Source organism: Diachasma alloeum, unplaced genomic scaffold (genome assembly GCF_001412515.2).
Source record: "Diachasma alloeum isolate Michigan unplaced genomic scaffold, Dall2.0 Dall_scaffold_00196, whole genome shotgun sequence".
NCBI classification, from domain to species: Eukaryota; Metazoa; Arthropoda; class Insecta; order Hymenoptera; family Braconidae; genus Diachasma; species Diachasma alloeum.
Genome location: NW_021680361.1, coordinates 542,705 through 561,739, shown reverse-complemented (window position 1 = coordinate 561,739; position 19,035 = coordinate 542,705). Strand labels below are relative to the sequence as shown.

At 39.7% G+C, this 19,035-nt stretch overlaps 1 non-coding gene across 1 annotated transcript; it reads right to left on the bottom strand.

Moving 5' to 3' along the window:
* Window positions 1-244: 244 nt before the first annotated feature.
* Window positions 245-317, bottom strand: Trnam-cau. The gene has a single exon. It is a non-coding gene; the product is annotated as a tRNA-Met (tRNA).
* Between the last annotated feature and the right edge of the window lie 18,718 nt (window positions 318-19,035).

Sequence of the window (19,035 nt, the reverse complement as noted above, 5' to 3'; positions counted from 1 at the left end):
CAGACCTCCACACGACCACTATTCAAATATTCTATCCATTTTTTCCTTTCAATTACCAACAAAAGGACAATTGCATTTTTTATAAATGAGTACAGTTATTGTTGCTAATAAATCAGCAATTTGTATCCAAATAGGTTCTCTTTTTGAAATTCCTATTTCACTGTTTCCTATTTCCTATTTAAAAAAAAAAAAAAAAAAAAAAAAAAAAANGAGAATTAGAATTTAGAGAGAAAAAATTTCCGCTTCACCCAGCCGGGAATCGAACCCGGGTCTCCCAGATATGCGCCGGGCACTCTTACCGACTAAGCTACCGAGAACCGCAGAAATTGACTCTCAAATTCACCTCAAACACCGCCTAAGCACTCTTTTCTTCTTCTATTTTTTCATGTAATAGTACTATCATCAATTGAAATGTCATCAAAATTTCGCGTATTATTCCGTTCGGTCGAATAATTCTACATTCAGATCCTCTCTCGTCGAAATTTTACCGGGTTTCCCAACGTAGTTTCAAAGTCCACTGGTGGGTTTAGGACGTAGAAAGTACGTTGTCCAGTGTACAGGCTCGAATGCACCGAGTCAACCTACTTTCGGAAGGAGCAGGGGGACGAGATGAGAGGGAATTAGAGTCCATCTAGGTCTAAGGCGTCTAAGGGTCGGACCCTTCATATAAAAGTCAGTGAGTGTAAAGATCCGTTAAGTGTAAGAGTTAGTTGAGTCTGAAGGACCGCGCGAATCTAAGGGTCAGTTGAACCTAAGGGTCAAAGAGTACGAAAAGTCAGGCGAATGTAAGGGTCAGTTGAGTAAGGGTCAGATAAGTAAAAGGGTCAGCTGAGTTTAAGGGTCAGTTGTGTTCAAGTGTCAGTTGAGTTTAAGGGTCAAATGAATCTAAGGGTCAGATGAGTATGAGGGCCAGATGGGTTTTTTTTTATCAATAAGCGTAAAACCTTCAGCATAGGGCCAGATGGATATAAAGGTCCGCCGGGTCCGAAGAATCACACGAATGTGAGGGTCAAAGGGGTACGAAGGGTCGGGTGAATGGAAGGGTCAGTTGAGTATGGGTCAGATAAGTAGAAGTCTGAGTTGAGTTTAAAGGTTAGATGCGTCTCAGTGATAGTTGAGTTTAAGGGTCAGATGGGTCTAAGGATTAGTTGAGTCCGAAGGATCAGGCGAATCTAAGAGTCAGTTGAATCAAAATTTCGAAAAATCGAAAATCGAAATTTTTCTGCGAGAGAACAATAAATTCCCTTCCGTCGCACCTCCTGCATGCCCATCCCGTCATAAATACCTTAAAATAAACCATATCCATAACCGACACAAAAATGCTCATATCATCATTGGAAATCCGCTTGAGCAAATTGAAATGTTCCACTGAATTTACCATACGACTGCCAGAGTATCTCGATAACCAACCGACTGAGAATGAAGGATAGTGACCCGGGAGGGATTGGGTTGTGGTATTGGTGAAGAGTGTGCCCGGGGTATTTCCGTGAATAGGAGAATCTGGGGGAGAATCGCCCTTGAGCCTCTCTGACCCGGAAATAAAAGTCGGGTGGAAGTTGTTGGAAACACACGGCTGCCAGGTCACCGGGATAAACTTAAGTTTTCATTAGAAAATTGTGGCAACACTTTTCACGCTTTTAAAACTTGCGTTATGTTCAAGGGGATAGTTTCATTATCGTTTAAGTCTTTCGGGTATTGAAGGAGGTAACTGTTGAGGGAGAGCTATTGACACACGAAGTTGAATGAGAGAGGGGTTTGAAGGGATAATTACAGTGGTGAGGTAAATGACATTCCTGTGCTTTTAGAGTCAATCCGATTTTTGACGTTTTCAAAAGTTCTTATTGTTAGGACAGTCGATACTGACCCCATTGGATAGCCAGGGAAATTTCAGGTTGAAAACTCAATATGACGATCTATTTTGCTCCACTAGATTCCGAGATAGAAAACAAAACGTTTTTGATCAGAATTTGACCAAAATTGGTCGAAGTTTAGCCGAAAAATGCCAGAGGTCGTCAGCCGCTTTTTGGATCGGAAATTTTCCTGGCTATTGGATGAAAACATTTTCACTTCGATTTTTCAGGAAAATCGAAAATATTTTTTTTTCAATTTATTGAATTCCGTTGTTCATTCTTCTTGGGCACCAAGCAAATGTTAGAGGTCGCCAGCTGCTTTTTGGATCGGAACTTTCTGGTTCGTCAATTTTTGTCGGGAAAAATATTTTCAAAAATTCTTAGGTTGGGGTAGATAATGACTCCATTGAACAGTCAGTGAAATTTCAGACTGAAAACTCAATATGACGATCTATTTTGCCCCACTAGATACCGAGATATAAAACAATACGTTTTTGATCAAAATTCCTACAAAATTAGCCGAAATTTAGCCCAAAATTTCAGAAGTCGTCAGTCTCTTTTTGAATCGGAAATTTCCCTGGCTATCCGTTGAAAACATTTTCACTTTAATTTTCCACAAAAGCTGAAAATCTACCATTTTTCTTTTAATTAATCGAATTTTGTTTTTCATTTTTATAACTAAGCGAATTTTAGAGGACCCCAGCCTCTTTTCGGATAAAAAATGGTCTATTCTTCAATTTTACATCAGAAAAAAATTATTCCCAAAGAAAAATGCAAATTGGGGATTGGCCAAATTGACCATTTTACAATGACCATCATTGCTGGGATTCCTCACCAGCTACTTCCCAAATAACATCCTCGGAAATTCCGGAAAAATTTCACACCACGTGGTTTCTTCATTCATTTTCCCCTCTACCGCCCCCTTATCTGGAGACGAGACCCTCATTTTATTGCACTTTATGGTTATTCAGCCAGATGTTTAGCCCCCGAGACCCCTTTCCAGGCCCTCGAGAAGCGTCATAAATTGTCTCTTTTCCCTCTACCCAGTTTATTTTTTTTTTCAAGCTCTTCTTGGTGCCCATTGGGTGCAACACTGCATCAACACCATGACCAGTGGATTCACAATAGGAAAATAATTACAATAAACATCATAAATTTGAAAAAATGATGATAAAAAACCCAAAATTTAGGAAATTTCAAAAACTGAAATTTTGTAAAAATATTTTTTCATCGAACTGAGTTCAGTTTTAGATTGTCTAAATGATCAGTGCTATTTCCGATTCAGCGAAAGGCTGGGGACCTCATTCAGTTCTCATTAGATCTCGTGATATTCGCGATTGAAATTTTTGAGGCGAAAAGTTTGCCGCGTATATCTCGGAAACAATGAGAAGAAAAAACTTTTAGCTATCGTTTTTAAACGGAAATTTCCCGGACTATGGAATGACGTCTGAATTTTGAATCTCGAAAAAGTAATCTCCGTTTACAATTTTCGTGAAAAAATGAAACAAAAACGTCCTACGGGTTTGCCCTCTATTTTTCCATTTTTTCACGTGTTTGCCGGATGCATCGTGAGTGCGAATTGACCCATGAACTCTCCACGCACCGGAAATGATCCCCATCGGAGCCAGCGTTCCATAACCACATGTTCGGGGAATTTTAAACCAACGAAAAACATGAAAACTGGTAAATGACGCAATAAAACCTCTGAAACACTAATAAAACTACAGTTTGAACGATTTTTATTGTTATTGGGCGCTGATGGATGTTCCGAATTTATTCATTTCATCATCAAATAGAAGAAATAAAACGGGTTCAGATGTTTTTTGTTTCCTACTGAAATTAAAATTTTTACGTTTTTGAAATTTTTTATTAGGAATGGGCTTGAAATTGACTCCATCATGTAGCCAGGGAAGTTTCCGTTGGAAAACTCAATATGATGATCTATGTCGCTCCAATAGTTCTCACATTATAAAGAAAAACATTTTTGATCAAAATTTCACCAAAATTGGCCGAAATTTATACAAAACATTCCAGAGGTCGTCAGCCTCTTTTTGGATCGGGAATTTCCCTAGCTATCTACTAGAACCATTTTCACCTAAATTTTCCACCAAAAATCTTAAAACCTCATTTTCAACATAAATTTCACCAAAAATTAGTAGAAATTTGGTTTTATTATATGCCAGAAATAAACGGTTTGTTGGATCGGAAATTTTTCTCCCTTCCTTCACACCTCCTAAAAACATTAATTCCATCAATTTCAAAATTTGCCCATTGTCAATTCATAAACATCACATCACTCGAGAGGCCAATGGGAAATGAATATAACCCATCCACTGACGTCACTCACACACGACCAGTAGCGATGGTGGGAATGTAGTGAGGGAGTAGAGGATACGGCTGCCGGAACACGAGAGCCTCCGTCAGGAGATCCAGCACCGGCGTAATTGGCCGATCCCCCGGGAGGAGCCTAGTCGCTGCCTAGACAGCTCATGCTTTCCAGCTGAGAGCCAAGTTGAAACTGGCGAGTTGTGGTGAAACTGAACGTTCCAATTTCATGACCTAATTTCAAAGTTTCTGAAGCTACTTGCGTCGGCATTTTTTGTATTTACTCTGAGTTACAAATTTTTTCCACAAAAAATCCATTCCTTTTTTCAGTTTCCTGTACGGCACATGGACCACGAGAATTTCCCTCAGTTTAATTTGATTGACATTGGAGGAGAAAAAATCCTCTATAATTAATTAATCGTTTTCAAGTATTTTCTTGTTGCATCTTTGAAGTACAAAGTCCTGAAAAGAGTGCATGATGCAGTTGAGTCTGGCCGAGAGGGTGAGTATTTGAGTTGGTTAGTTGTATACCCTGGAAATATGCGAAGAGGTTGCCCCTCTGGCGAAACACGCTCTCCAACTTCCACCAGTGAAAACCGAGAGAAAGAGATAGAAATCGATCGACCTGCGCGCATGACTTTGCATAAGCAAAACGATAATACCTATGGTGAACAGTGAATTGAATATATGCTGTGCGTTTCCTAACCGAAAAGTGCCTCAGGCATGATAAATTTTTGTTTTTGTTTCGGTTAGTTCAAGTTTTACGATAACATTTGAAAGTCAATGCTAGTGTTTCCGTTTAAACATGCAAAATATAATAAAAAATGGATGAATTGTTTTATCACGTTTTCGGAGGGGTTTCGATGGGGGTCGCAAATGACCCCATTCGATAGCCAGGGAAATTATTGCTGAAAAACTCTGTATGACGACCTCTTTTGCTTCGATAGTTTCCGTGATATGAAGAAAAACATTTTTTAGGAAAATTGGCCCAAAATTGGGCGAAATTACTTTTGATCATATCTTGAAAACTAAGCGGATGCCAAGGGTCGTCAGCCTCTTTTTGGATCGGAAACGTTGAAACCATTCGAAATGTCTAAAAAAAAAATTTTTTTTTCGAAGAATTTTTGAAGATTGTTATGGGGTCGCAAAAGACCCCATTCGATAGCCGAGGAAATTACCGCTGAAAAACTCAATATGACGACCTCTTTTGCTTCGATAGATTCCGTGATATGAAGAAAAACATTTTTTAGGAAAATTGGCCCAAAATTGGTCGAAATTACTTTTGATCATATCTTGAAAACTAAGCGGATGCCAAGGGTCGTCAGCCTCTTTTTGGATCGGAAATGTTGAAATCATTCGAAATGTCTAAAAAAATTGTTTTTTTTTTCGAAGAATTTTTGAAGATTATGGGGTCGCAAATGACCCCATTCGATAGCCAAGGAAATTACCGCTGAAAAACTCAATATGACGACCTCTTTTGCTTCGATAGTTTCCGTGATATGAAGGAAAAAACTTTTCATCAAAATTCGCTCAAAATTGGTCGAAATTTGACAAAATCTTCCAGAGGTCATCAGCCTCTTTTTGGATCGGAAATTTCCCTGGCTATCCATTAGACTCATTTTCACTTCGATGTTCCACAAAAATGGCAAAACTCCATCTTTCACTGGAATTTCACTAAAATTCTCCGAAAATACCTTTTGTTATATCTCGGAAACAAGCGAATGATCGAGTTCGCCAGCCTCCTTTTGGATCGCAAACGTTCTCACCTCCTCCCAAAAATGAGAAAACCATAAATTTTCGTTCGATTTCCTCTTGTCGAAAAGCCCCCTGAACAACAAGTAACACTGATTTCAGGTGTAAGTCCCTTTGACCACGTTAAATCCTCTTTCCTGTTGCAGGAAGAAAGCCCATATATGTTCTACATGGTTCTCGGTTATCCGTGGAGCCGCTTGACATCGTTCACCCACCGGTATCCACTTTCAGTACATACACATGTACACACACACCAACATTCGTTACGATACAGCACCGAGTGGAGGGAATGAAGCTAGATTTGAGTATGTGAGACACTGAGAAATAGTATGATGGTTTCTCTTCGCCTAGTGTTGGTCGGTTATATCGTACATACACTAGTTACCAGGGCAAGGGCGTATACCGGTAAACAACAATGGTAGAGGCGGGCACGGTAATCGACGCTGGAATATTCATGAGGGTTGCCAACGGTGGCGGTGAGAAAACGCATTCCCGCGTAGGCAGATAGAACAGGGGGCTATGGGGCAATGGCAATATGAGTGTCAGACACTAGTTCTCTTTGACTGTCATGGTGTTAACGTGACAAGGAAAAAAAAAGGTGGAATTAACGTTCAGCGGTTGACGTGAGAGGTTTGATGAATCACGTTGAGTGGAAGTGGTGGTTTTTTTTTGGAAAAGGTGGGGAGAATTTATGGTTGACTCTCGCTTGGTTGATGAAGAATGAGCGAGAGGAAACAATGTTCGTCAGAGTTTGATTGAAACGATGACATGGCTTGAGAGATAGATATTTTTGATGTTTGAGAAAGCCAGCAAGACTTTCTGAACCGAAGTGAGGTTGATGATTTGCAATAATAAGGGAGAGACGTTTCGATGAATTTGATCAAATTTGGGATAAAACGTTGATATGATGCAATGATCATCGTTGATGTTCGAGAAAACCAGCAAGACTCCAAAACCAAAAAGAGGTTGATGATTGATGGCTTTCGCTGTGTTGACGAAGCATAAGCAGAAGAAAGTTAGACCAATTTTGGCATAATTTTACTAAAATCTAGGACAGTTCCAGAATCATCTTTGATGTTCGAGAAAGCCAGCAATTTTGGTCAGAGTTTGATTGAAACGATTACACGGCTCGAGAGATGTTTTTGATGTTTGAGAAAGTCAGCAAGATTTTCTGAACCCAAACGAGGTTGATGATCTTCGGAAAGAAGGAAAAGACGTGTGGACCAAATTTGATCAAATTTGGAAAGCCAGCAAGACTTCAACACCAAAAAGACGTTGATGATTGGTGGCTTTCGCTGCGTTGACGAAGCATAAGCAGAAGAAAGTTAGACCAATTTTGGAATAATTTTTACTAAAATCTAGGACAGTTCTAGAATCATCTTTGATGTTCGAGAAAGCCAGCAATTTTGGTCAGAGTTTGATTGAAACGATTACACGGCTCGAGAGATGTTTTTGATGTTTGAGAAAGTCAGCAAGATTTTCTGAACCCAAACGAGGTTGATGATCTTCGGAAAGAAGGAAAAGACGTGTGGACCAAATTTGATCAAATTTGGAAAGCCAGCAAGACTTCAACACCAAAAAGACGTTGATGATTGGTGGCTTTCGCTGCGTTGACGAAGCATAAGCAGAAGAAAGTTAGACCAATTTTGGAATAATTTTTACTAAAATCTAGGACAGTTCTAGAATCATCTTTGATGTTCGAGAAAGCCAGCAATTTTGGTCAGAGTTTGATTGAAACGATTACACGGCTCGAGAGATGTTTTTGATGTTTGAGAAAGTCAGCAAGATTTTCTGAACCCAAACGAGGTTGATGATCTTCGGAAAGAAGGAAAAGACGTGTGGACCAAATTTGATCAAATTTGGAAAGCCAGCAAGACTTCAACACCAAAAAGACGTTGATGATTGGTGGCTTTCGCTGCGTTGACAAAGCATAAGCAGAAGAAAGTTAGACCAATTTTGGAATAATTTTTACTAAAATCTAGGACAGTTCTAGAATCATCTTTGATGTTCGAGAAAGCCAGCAATTTTGGTCAGAGTTTGATTGAAACGATTACACGGCTCGAGAGATGTTTTTGATGTTTGAGAAAGTCAGCAAGATTTTCTGAACCCAAACGAGGTTGATGATCTTCGGAAAGAAGGAAAAGACGTGTGGACCAAATTTGATCAAATTTGGAAAGCCAGCAAGACTTCAACACCAAAAAGACGTTGATGATTGGTGGCTTTCGCTGCGTTGACAAAGCATGAGCAGAAGAAAGTTAGCCCAATATTGACATAATTTTTACTAAAACGTTAAGATATTTCAAGAATCATCTTTGATATTCGAGAAAGCCGGCAAGATTTTCAAACCAACAAGAGGTTGATGATCTGCGACTTCCGTTAAGTTTCCAAGAAACAAGAAAATAAAACGTTCCACCAATTTTAGCCCAATTTTTATGGAAACGTTCAGATACCTCGAATGACTCTTCAATGAAAGTCAGAAAGGTTGACGACCTCTCACTTCCGCTTCATTTCCGAGAATTAATCAAAAGAACCCCCAACCAATTTTGTTCAAATATTGACCGAAGAGTCCACATCTTCGTCTCCAATTTCTAAGTAAAGTCAGAAAGGCAAAAGTTTCCTCCCAAACCCCAATGAAACCACCTGTTCACCTATTACCCGCAGCTGATGAATGATTCTCAAACACATAACTCCGGTAATACAAGTAACAATGCTAATTGTTCGACTCAAAGTGGTAGATAATGGCCAACTTTTTGTAATTAGTCCTGTGAAGTTGTATGTGCATTGAAACAAGCCATCCCCGAAGTACAGAATACTGGGAGAGGTTCTTGAGAAGGCGCGACGGAACGAAAAATAAAGAGCCAAAGAGGAATAGAGGAAGGTGGAAAAACGTGAGAGCCGTAACGTGGTATATATACCGGTATATATACTCTCAAGTTTCCTCTTTTCTATCTCTTTCACCACCTCCACCATCGCCTTTCTCCACGGCATTATGGAGCCGCCTCAAAGTAGTTTGCAAGCAGCTTGAGACTGGCACTGCACGTCACGTTAGAAAATGCTGTACACAGAAATGATGCCTTTGGGTACCCTTGAGCGTAAACCGAAGTGAACTTTGAAGGAGGGAAAACGGGATTAATTAGATGGACGATGACAAAGCTGAAGGGAGGATGGATCTGAAAGGAATGAAGTTGTCTTTGTTTAATGACCTTTAGATTTTCTGAAGTATTTATATGAAGTACGTCGAGGGTGATTAATACACTCTACCCATTTTTAGAGCCGTATTTGCGGGGATTTTTCATTTTCATATACGGAGGGACCATCAATTGACGATTCAATAATTTGAAGAATCGTTATGGGGACGAAAATGATCCCATTCGGTAGCCAGGCAAATTTCAGCTGAAAAATTCACCATGACGACCCATTTTGACCCAATAGTTTTCAAGATATTGAAGATAACATTTTTTCTCAAAATTTTACAAAAATTGGGCGAAATTTAGCCGAAATATTTCAGAGGTCGTCAACCTGTTTTTAGATCGGAAATTTCCCTGGGTTTCTATTTGAACCATTTTCATTTCGATTTTCCAGCAAAATTAGAAAGCCCCATATTTTATCAAAATTTCACTAAACTTCGTCGAAATGACCTTTTGATATATTTCGGAAACTAAGGGAATGGTCGAGTGATTAATACGTGATCGCGGGTAGATTTTTTGTTTCCATATCTGTGTGGTAGAGAAATTTTTTCGATCGAGTTGCTATTGTACCGTTAACGGAGATAAAATTGATTGACAAATTTCCACCTAAAATTCACTCGGAGTCATCCAACTCAGGGCAAATAATTTATCATTACATAAATCTTATCGCTATCCAATGTAACCACAAATACTCGTATCCCCCGACTTGCATAACACCTTTTTCCCCCCTCTCCCTCGTGCAGTATCTCACAATCATCGTTAAACCGAGTATACACACACGGCCAACGTGTGGCCTTGCCGTTTTGCCATGAGAGAGAATAAATACGGCGTCTCTCAGCCACTGAAAAAACTCGCGACTGGCTGCTTCGCCTCTCAATTCCTTCGTAAAACTTTTGAAACATTAAAAAAAACTCTTGAAGGTGACTTTCTTGAATCTGATAGAACGGTTTCTCTTGTTCTTTGACGGATTAGATGACAAAATTTTTTAGTGGAAATTTTTGAGGTTTGTCAAAGTTTTGGGGGATGGGTCAATATGACCACCCTTTTTCGCTCAACGGCTGCCGAGATATGAAAGAAAACATTTTTGCTCAAAATTAGCCGAAATTTTGCCCTAAATTTCAGAGGTCGTCAGCCTCTTTTTGGACCGGAAATTTCCTGTTCTCTCCATATCTGAGATGAGAGAACCCATTTTTCGAATGAAGTATTTTTAAACCTCTCAAAATGGCGATTTCAGTTTCTCTGCAATTTCCGAAATAAAATCGAGAGTGAGTTAATTCAATAGCCAGGGCAATTTCCGCAGGAAAAATCCATATAACGATCTATTTCTACCCAACAAAGAAAAAAGTTTTTGATCAATATTTCTGCAAAATTAGCCGAAATTTAGTCCAAAATGTCAGAGGTCGTCAGCCTCTTTGAATCGGAAATTTCCCGTTCTCTCCCAAGATCGCATAAATATCGCATTCCCTACGAAGAAGTACTAAATATCGAGCGCCAATCGAATAGATAAACATGGGGATCTCGCGATTAATATTCAGTACTTCAGTCTCGAGTATTACATATATTTCTCTTGTCTTTCACTATTTGAGGTCGTGCTATACGTTTCAGAAACACTAGCAGCGACAGAGAATGACGGCAAATAAGAGAGAGGGAACGAGACTGTGTCGAAGTATAAACGTACATACTGGTATAAATTCAGTGTAGATTGAGGCGAACGAGCACAGTAATCTCGTACGTCTATCGGCATCGTTGAAACATAACCCTGATTCGAATAGCGACACAAGGTCGTGGACAGAGTCTGATCTGTTGTCAATATCATCATGACTTAATACGAAATAAAGTCTACAACGCAATTTTTCAGAGGAAACTAATTTCGTATTTTTTTCAGTACTTTCAGTTCAATTCTTTCCTGTTATGGAAGAAAAAGATCTGATTTGAAGGGAAAGGAGTTTCTGATACTGTAAATGATGAAACAGAAAATTTCCGATCTAAAAAGAGGCTGACGACCTCTGGCATTTTGGGCTAAATCTCAGCTAATTTTGATGAAATTTTTGAGCAAAAATGTTTTCTTCAATATCTCGGCAACTACTGGGGCAAAATCGATCGTCATATTGTGTTTTTCAGCTCAAATTTCCCTGGCTTTCCATCGAAAACACTGTCAATCGTCTGTATTTCAATTAAAATATTTCGGTGGCAGATTCACGAAACTTTACGATTTTTTCATTTCTCAGGAATTTTTCGGAAAAGTTGACAACGTTTCCGATCCAAAAAGAAGGTGACGACCTCTGGCATTTTGGGCTAAATTTCGGCTAATTTCGATGAAATTTCGACCAAAAATATTTTTTTTTGTATCTTGAAAACTACTAAGGTTAAAAAGATCGTCATACTGTGTTTTTCAGCGGAAATTTTCTTGGCTTTTCATTGAAAACACTTTCATCCGTCTCTTTCTCAATTAAAAATATCTCGACTATTTACTATCAGATTGGATGGAGATAATGATTCCTGAACGATTGAATGACCAATTAAAAATGGAATGACTCGATAAGAAATGTAAATTCAAAGCCTTCAGACATTGACGGAGTGCGCAGGTTGAATATACCCCCCCCCCCTTCCCCGACCCCGAGTGTCGCCGGTATGAATCGACGCTTCCGCGTCGTTCGAACGATAGTGCGAACCGGCACGCGAGGAGAAAGCGAAAGCGAAGGCGTGACTGACACGTAACTGAGTCGAGCCCACGCTTATTGGCACGGGCCTATGACTACGTAAATGGGTAGAATGAGGCTATCACTGCATTTGTATACCTTCAGGGGGGCCCTTGCACCTGTCAACTTCCAATTCACGCCGAGACGTGAAGTTATTAATAGGAGGGGTTGACAACAATGAGGGAGTCGGAGAATTCCAAAAATACATATTCAGGAAAATGGGTTTTCACATGTGATGTATGAATAGAACGGGAAATTTTCGATTTAAAAGAGGCCAATAACCTCCGGCATCCGCTTATTTTCCGGAATGTGACGTAAAGAAATTTGGGACAATTTTTGTGAAATTCTAGTCAAGAATTTTTTTTTATATCGCTGTTGGGCGAAAATAGATGGTTATATTAAGTTTCCCAACGGAAATTTCTCCATCTATGGGGTCACTTTTGACCCCACTCCGGCGAATATAGAAAACGGACACCCTCAGTTACTGTATGAAAAGAAAGGAAATTTTTTGAACCAAAAAGAGGTTGACGGCCTCTGGAATTTTCGGCTAAATTTGGTGCAATTCTGAGAAAAATTATTTTTTCAATATCTTGAAAACTACTGGAGCAACATAGGTCATCATATTGTATTTGCCGGCTGGTATTTTCATAAAAATACCTTCAGCTGTTTGTCTGGCAAGAAAAAATATTTTGACTCCGGTTAAAAAAAATTTTGGAAAATGGAACTATTGAAATGTTTTTCTCGAAAAATAGATTCCCATCAAGTGAACGAAAAGAAGGGGAAATGTCCGATCTAAAAAGAGACTGACGGCCTTTAGAATTTTGGGCTAAATTTCGGCTAATTTGGAGAAAAACTGTTTTTTTCAATATCTTAAAAACTATTGGAGCAAAATAGATCGTCATATTGTATTTTTCAGCTGAAATTTCCCTACCCATCGAATGGGGTCCTTTTCGACCCCATCAGATCGAACCGAAAAAAAAAAAATTAATTCTCTCCACCCTACTTTTCTCATGTTGTGAAAATAAGGCAGAACGAGTGACAGAAAAAATCGAGAAAAATTTTCTTTAATCAGCAGAAAAACTTCGGGTTTTGACTTCTTGAGAAAATCTTGAACTTCAGTAAAACGGGGAAAATATAAGAAGGACCTTGTTACGTAGCAATTAAAGTGAGAATTTTAAAATGTACGAGGAGACTTTTATGAGGGGTCGTAATGCTGATTGGCGAGAATAGGGTAGAGCCCCGGTTCAGCTTCATTTTCTCTCCTTCTCTCAAACTTTATTTCCTCTCTCTCATTTCTTTTTTATTCCTGACTATCTCACTCCCTCGGCTAGTCTGATAAACGGCTCGAGCAATACGACAGTGAGGAACGACTTAAATACCGTTATACGCTATCGTGGAGATCCGCTTCCGGCGACTTTGCGGGGCTATCCTCTAGCAAGTACGTTCTTCACCGTTTAATTAACCACTACAAACCAGCATTCATTAAAAAAATGTACCATTCTGAAAGCAATTTCTACCCTTTTTGCCGCGGTATAAAGAACAAACTGCAGTTTCTCTTTGCTTTTCAAATGAATTGGGGGGAAGAGTTTTTCGATGAATAATCCGATTATTTTCATTATTTGCATTGGTAATTATCCAAAATTTATGAAGTTTTGTAAATTATTGAATTAATTGAGCGAAATTGACGCATTGTTTCAGTTTTTCTTGACGGAAGAATGTGAAATTTCGGATTGAATGAAAAATGCGACAAACCTTCTCACTCGTTTCGATCTCATAGTAATTACATGTCTTAGATTACTCAATTCTTAATTACTCTTGCTTCATTAACCGATCCCTGTCTACGATCTCTTGTCGGAGACATTTACTTAGAACAGAAAAAAAGAAATGCATTATTAGACACATGCCCTTAAGAATATTGAATGGTTCAATTTTCGTTTTTAAATCATTTTTCCGTTCATTGAAGAAAAAACTCGGAATTAAATGTTGAAAAAATAAAGTCCAGACATGTTTTATCGAATAGCCGGGGAAATTTGAGCGGAAAAAGTCAGCATGACGACCCCTTTCGGCCCAATAGTTTCCAAGATATTGAAGAAAACATTTTAGCTCAAAATTTCTTCAAAATTAGCCGATTTTTAGCCCAAAATTCCAGAGGCCATCAGCCTCTTTTTGGATCGGAAATTTCCCTGGCTATGCATTGGGGTCACTATCGGCCCCAGTGGTCATCATCGTACCGTTAAAAATAGCCATTTTCCAATTTTCAGTATTAAACAATAAATTGCCAACGGAAATCATCCCCCGCTCCACCAAAAAACTCAAACACGAGATCAACCGGCAAATCATCAACAATGTTTATGCATCAGGCTTGATTATGCTAAACGGAATCCGGTCGTTGGCCGTTTCGTCGCGCATTTCCCAGAACTGGCTGTTCGTGTGCTTGCGCACACAAGCGAATGAGCAAGACAGATACACAATGAAGAGGGGACGACGCTAATCGATCGCTAAGTCGAGAACGTAACACTGACGCATCGTTTGACGGATCCCCGAACTAAACTCGACGGTGTAAACTTTCTTTGGGCGATTAAATCTCTATTGAATCGATTTTTCATCGTCATCACTTGTCCGTCTGCACTGATAAAAGATGATGGACAGCTTCATTGAAGAAAAAAAAAGCCACAAAGAGGAAATAGAAAATATAGATAAAACGGAGATTTCTCATTTTATTTCTTGTGAATCAATCGGGGATATAGAAATTGTCAGCAATTTATTTGCTCATTGTCCTAGAAATTTTATTTCCACTGCGACCCAGATGTCGAGATATATTGTGGAATTTCCCGAGTAGACGTGGAAATGAAGCGGGAGAAAGGAGAGAGAACGATTAGATACGTGTGTATGTGGGAATGGAAAGATGAGATTAATTCCGAAGGGTTTATAGCTGCAATGTGCTTTTGATGGTCATAAATTTTATTAATTAATTTGAATTAATTAATTTATTCCGTTAAATGTTAGTTACAGTGATAGTATCAGATAGCCGAGGAAATTTCAGCTGAAAAACTTTCCATGACGACATTTTTTAGTCCCATGGTTCAGGAGATATGAGCGAAAAACTTTTTGATCAAAATTTGCCGAAAATCGGTTGAAGTTTGTTTTTGCTGTATCTCGGGAACTAACCGGATTTCAGAGGTCATCAGCCTCTTTTTGGATCGGAAATGTATTACCCAAAGATGAAGGTGAGGGGAGGAAAGACATTGGAGACACGTGTACAAACCTCGCCAGACAGTTTTATCCGAAATTTCGTCGTCTACAAAAACGTATTTATAAAAATTTTCTCTTAAAATCACAAGTTTTCGAGTTGAATGTAAATCTCTTTTATTCAATTTTCTGTGTAATTCTGGGGGGAATAAATGACTTTTCTAAGCTTCTCAACTCAACCAAAGAATAATCACCATATTAATGATTCATGCAGCTCACCCTCAAAAATTAATTCAAAACGAGCACTTAAAGACCATGAATAAATGAATGTTAAAAGAATGCCTCTCTCTTCTATTTGCAATTTACAAATTTTGTTAGAATGTCGAGAGGAAAATCCAAGTATTTTGCGACGCAAGAGGGAAGAAAACCTCAAATGTGTGCTTCCTCGTTCGTCTAACGTATTGCGTCATCGTACGGGTGCAAATTGGGTCAACTCTGGAGTTGCTGAGGAGAGCGCTAGGCAAGAAGCAAGTCTCACGAAAGTGTGTTACAGATAAGATGTCTTTTATGGTTGTCGATTTTTTATCATACGAGTTGAAAAACAAATGTTGGAATAAAACTTTAACTCAACTCTGATAACCAATTCAACGGATTCCATTGTTTGTTCTGAATATTCACCATCAAACATTTCAAAAATGGCGGTGGATAAAAAATTATGGTTTCTTCATTTTTTGGAAAAGATGAGAACGTTTCCGATCCAAAAAGATGCTGATGACCTCTAACATTTTGAGCTAACTTTCGGCTAATTTTGATTAAATTTTTGAGCAAAAATGTTGTCTTCAATATCTTAGAAACTACTGGGGAAAAATTGGTTGTCATGTTGTTGTTCAGCTGAAAATTCCCTGACTTTCCATCAAAAATACTTTCGTCTGTGCCTCAATTAAAATATTTCGGTGGTTCATTCACGAAAATTTACAATTTTTTTATTTCTCCGGAATGATGGGAACATTTCCGATTCAAAAGAGGCTGGTGACCGAAAACTGCTCAGTTTTCGCGATTTAACGAAAAGGAATTTCGTCCAATTTTGATGAAGAAAGTAATGATTCAATTGAATTTGATGTTCAATCGACGGATGACAATGAATGACATCCCAACACCTCAATTAGCATAAACGAGAGGGATTGTCTGAAGAAAACAATCTCCCCTTTCCCCCTTTGTGCTCACGAGAGACGACTTTAACCGCACACTCGGTATTTGTAGTCATGGGGATTCAGGTACACAAAAAAGAAAAGGAGAAAAAAAAGGGGAGTAGAGGTGCAACGGCGGCGCGTGCGATGGGGAACAGAATAGAACAGCACAAGGGACTGACCTCTTGTCTTCTCTCTCTTTCTCTCTCTCTCGCCCTTTCGTTCATATGTACACCTGCACGTGTACACGAAATGCCGGGGAATTGACCTTTTACTCGCGTCAGCAGCTATGGACAAATATTAGTGCGCCAGAACGTTCAGAAAATTTGAATCGACAATTTCATCGCTCGAGACATGCCTTTTCATTCGTTTTGATAATTTTTGTCTGGCGATTTTAATTGATGGAGGGGATTTCTTGGATTTTTGCGAGGGTGGAGAGGAATTGCAATTTCGAAAACAATATGATAATTATTTTTGGTCAATGGTCGTAAGGGTCATAAAAGTCAGAATAAGGGTCATGCGGGACAAAGTAGGGGCCACAAGGGTCGGAATAAGGGTCAAATTAAGGGTCTCGAGGTGTATAATGAGGGTCACAAGGGTCAGATTAAGAATCACAAGGATCCAAATAAGGGTCTCAAGGGTAAAAAAGGGTCATAGGAGTCAGAATAAGGATAATGAGGGTCCAATAAGGGTCACGACGGTCATAATAAGGGTCATGAGGGTCAGAATAAGGGTCACAAGAGTTAGAATAAGCATCAGGTTAAAGTTCATATGGGTCAGATTACGGGTCACGAGGGTATAATGAAGGTTACAATGAGGATCACGAGGGTTAGATTAAGCGCCACAAAGGTGAGAATAAGGATTATGGGGGTCATAAGTAGGTCATTTAGTTCCCCTAGTCTATTGATGAAAATCAAATTTTGGGTGTGATTTATGGACGGAACGAGAAATTACCGAACCGAAAAGAAGCTAACGACGTCTGAAATCGTTCAGTTAAATTTCGACCAATTTTGGTGAAATTTTGGTCAAAAATATTTTCCCTCATATCTTCAAAACAACCGGAGTAAAATGGGACATCATATTGATTTGTCCAGCAGAAATTTCCCTGGCTATCCAACGAGCCAATTCCCTCCACTCATAAAAATAGTCCAAAAATGACGAAAAAATGATGATAATCAAAGTAACGAACTAAATCGGAGAAAATTCATATCACAATGATTGCCCGAGTGATCGAGGATAGAACGAGAGACAGGCCTCGACCGAAAACAAGGACATGCCATGGTAAATGTTCACGGCAGTTGAGCGCTTACCTTGGGTGCATTATCGTACGATAATTACTCTTCCTTCGTTGGCTACACTCTATTGTCGGGTTATATAGTCGTTTATATGTGTACACCACTGATGTATACCGGGGAATTATTTATGATCGTCGATACAGCACGTCCAAGGCTGGATCCGGATGTTCATAAAATACGATCGACCGTTTTTTACGACTATTAATTTCTTTTTTAACGGTCATCTGGCGCAAAAGGATTCTCGTAAATTTCGATTATCCAAAATTTTTCGCTTTTCCCCTTTCATCGAATAACCCGGCCGGCCTCTCTTCAAATGCAAAAAAAATAATTAACTCTCATGAGACATTTTTTTGTCTCCAAAACTCCTCATGAATTTCACAGAGTGAGTTTATTACGCGTGTAGATGTCTCTCTGAGTGACTCGTACGCTAGTGATGGCTCGGCATACACTCATAAAGCCTCGAGTGAGTTTTCCTCCTTCTGGTGCACGGGATCAACAAGTCAATGGGTCGAGAGATGCGGCTGAATAGAGAACGACATCTATTTGCATACAGCCGTGTCCATAAACGGCACTTTCCTCCACCTTGAAGTATCCCAGGCCGCAGGTCATGCCGTGTGGACCACCACCCCTCAAGCTTTTGCGGGAATTTTATATACCGGCAGTGGGTGGAACTCGCCTCTTTTCATCTAGCCAACTTTAAATTCAGGAGATTTACGCTATTTACATGAATCTTATTATTTTTTTACGCAGACACGTCGGAACCCTGCGACGCGACAGTATTACGTAGTTACTGGGCGGGTTTACATGAGCGACGGTTGGCGTTCAGGTCAGGGCGGCCGTCAGGCTTGGGTCGTTCACTGAAAATCGGGGGGGTTTTCTATAATTTAGAGGTAATTTACCTCTAAATGGTAAAAAAGGTAAATAACTGGGAGAAAACCCCTTAACCCGATGGCCAGTGCAGTAACCTTCGTGACTGAATTTCACCAGGGTTATCCATACTCACGAGGGTCAAACGTTGCACGGCTCATATCTCGCAAGGGTCCTGCCTCGTGAGGGTCAAACGTCGCAACGGTCATACCTCACAAGGGTAGACGTCACAAGGTTCAGACGTCGCGAGGATTATACCTCGCGACGATCAGGTCTCCCGCTAGACACTTGACGATTTTCTTTCCCACTCCTTTCGTTTGGCCCTTATAATCGTTGGAACCTTGTGATTGTCCTTCCTACCTCCCCGGTTGCCGCTCACTGTCGTGTGACCTTTTAGATTGCCCTGCCTACATCTGTTATTTTACCGTTTCGTCGTTTGACCCTTGCGAGGTATGACCCTTGCAATGTTTGATCCTCACGAGTTATGATCATTGCGATGTTTGACCCTTGCGAGGGTCCTGCCTCGTGAGGGTCAAACGTCGCAACGGTCATACCTCACAAGGGTAGACGTCACAAGGTTCAGACGTCGCGAGGGTTATACTGAATACCCTTGCAATGTTTGATCCTCGCGGGTTATGATCATTGCGATGTTTGACCCTTGCGAGGCATGCCTTTTGCAAGAC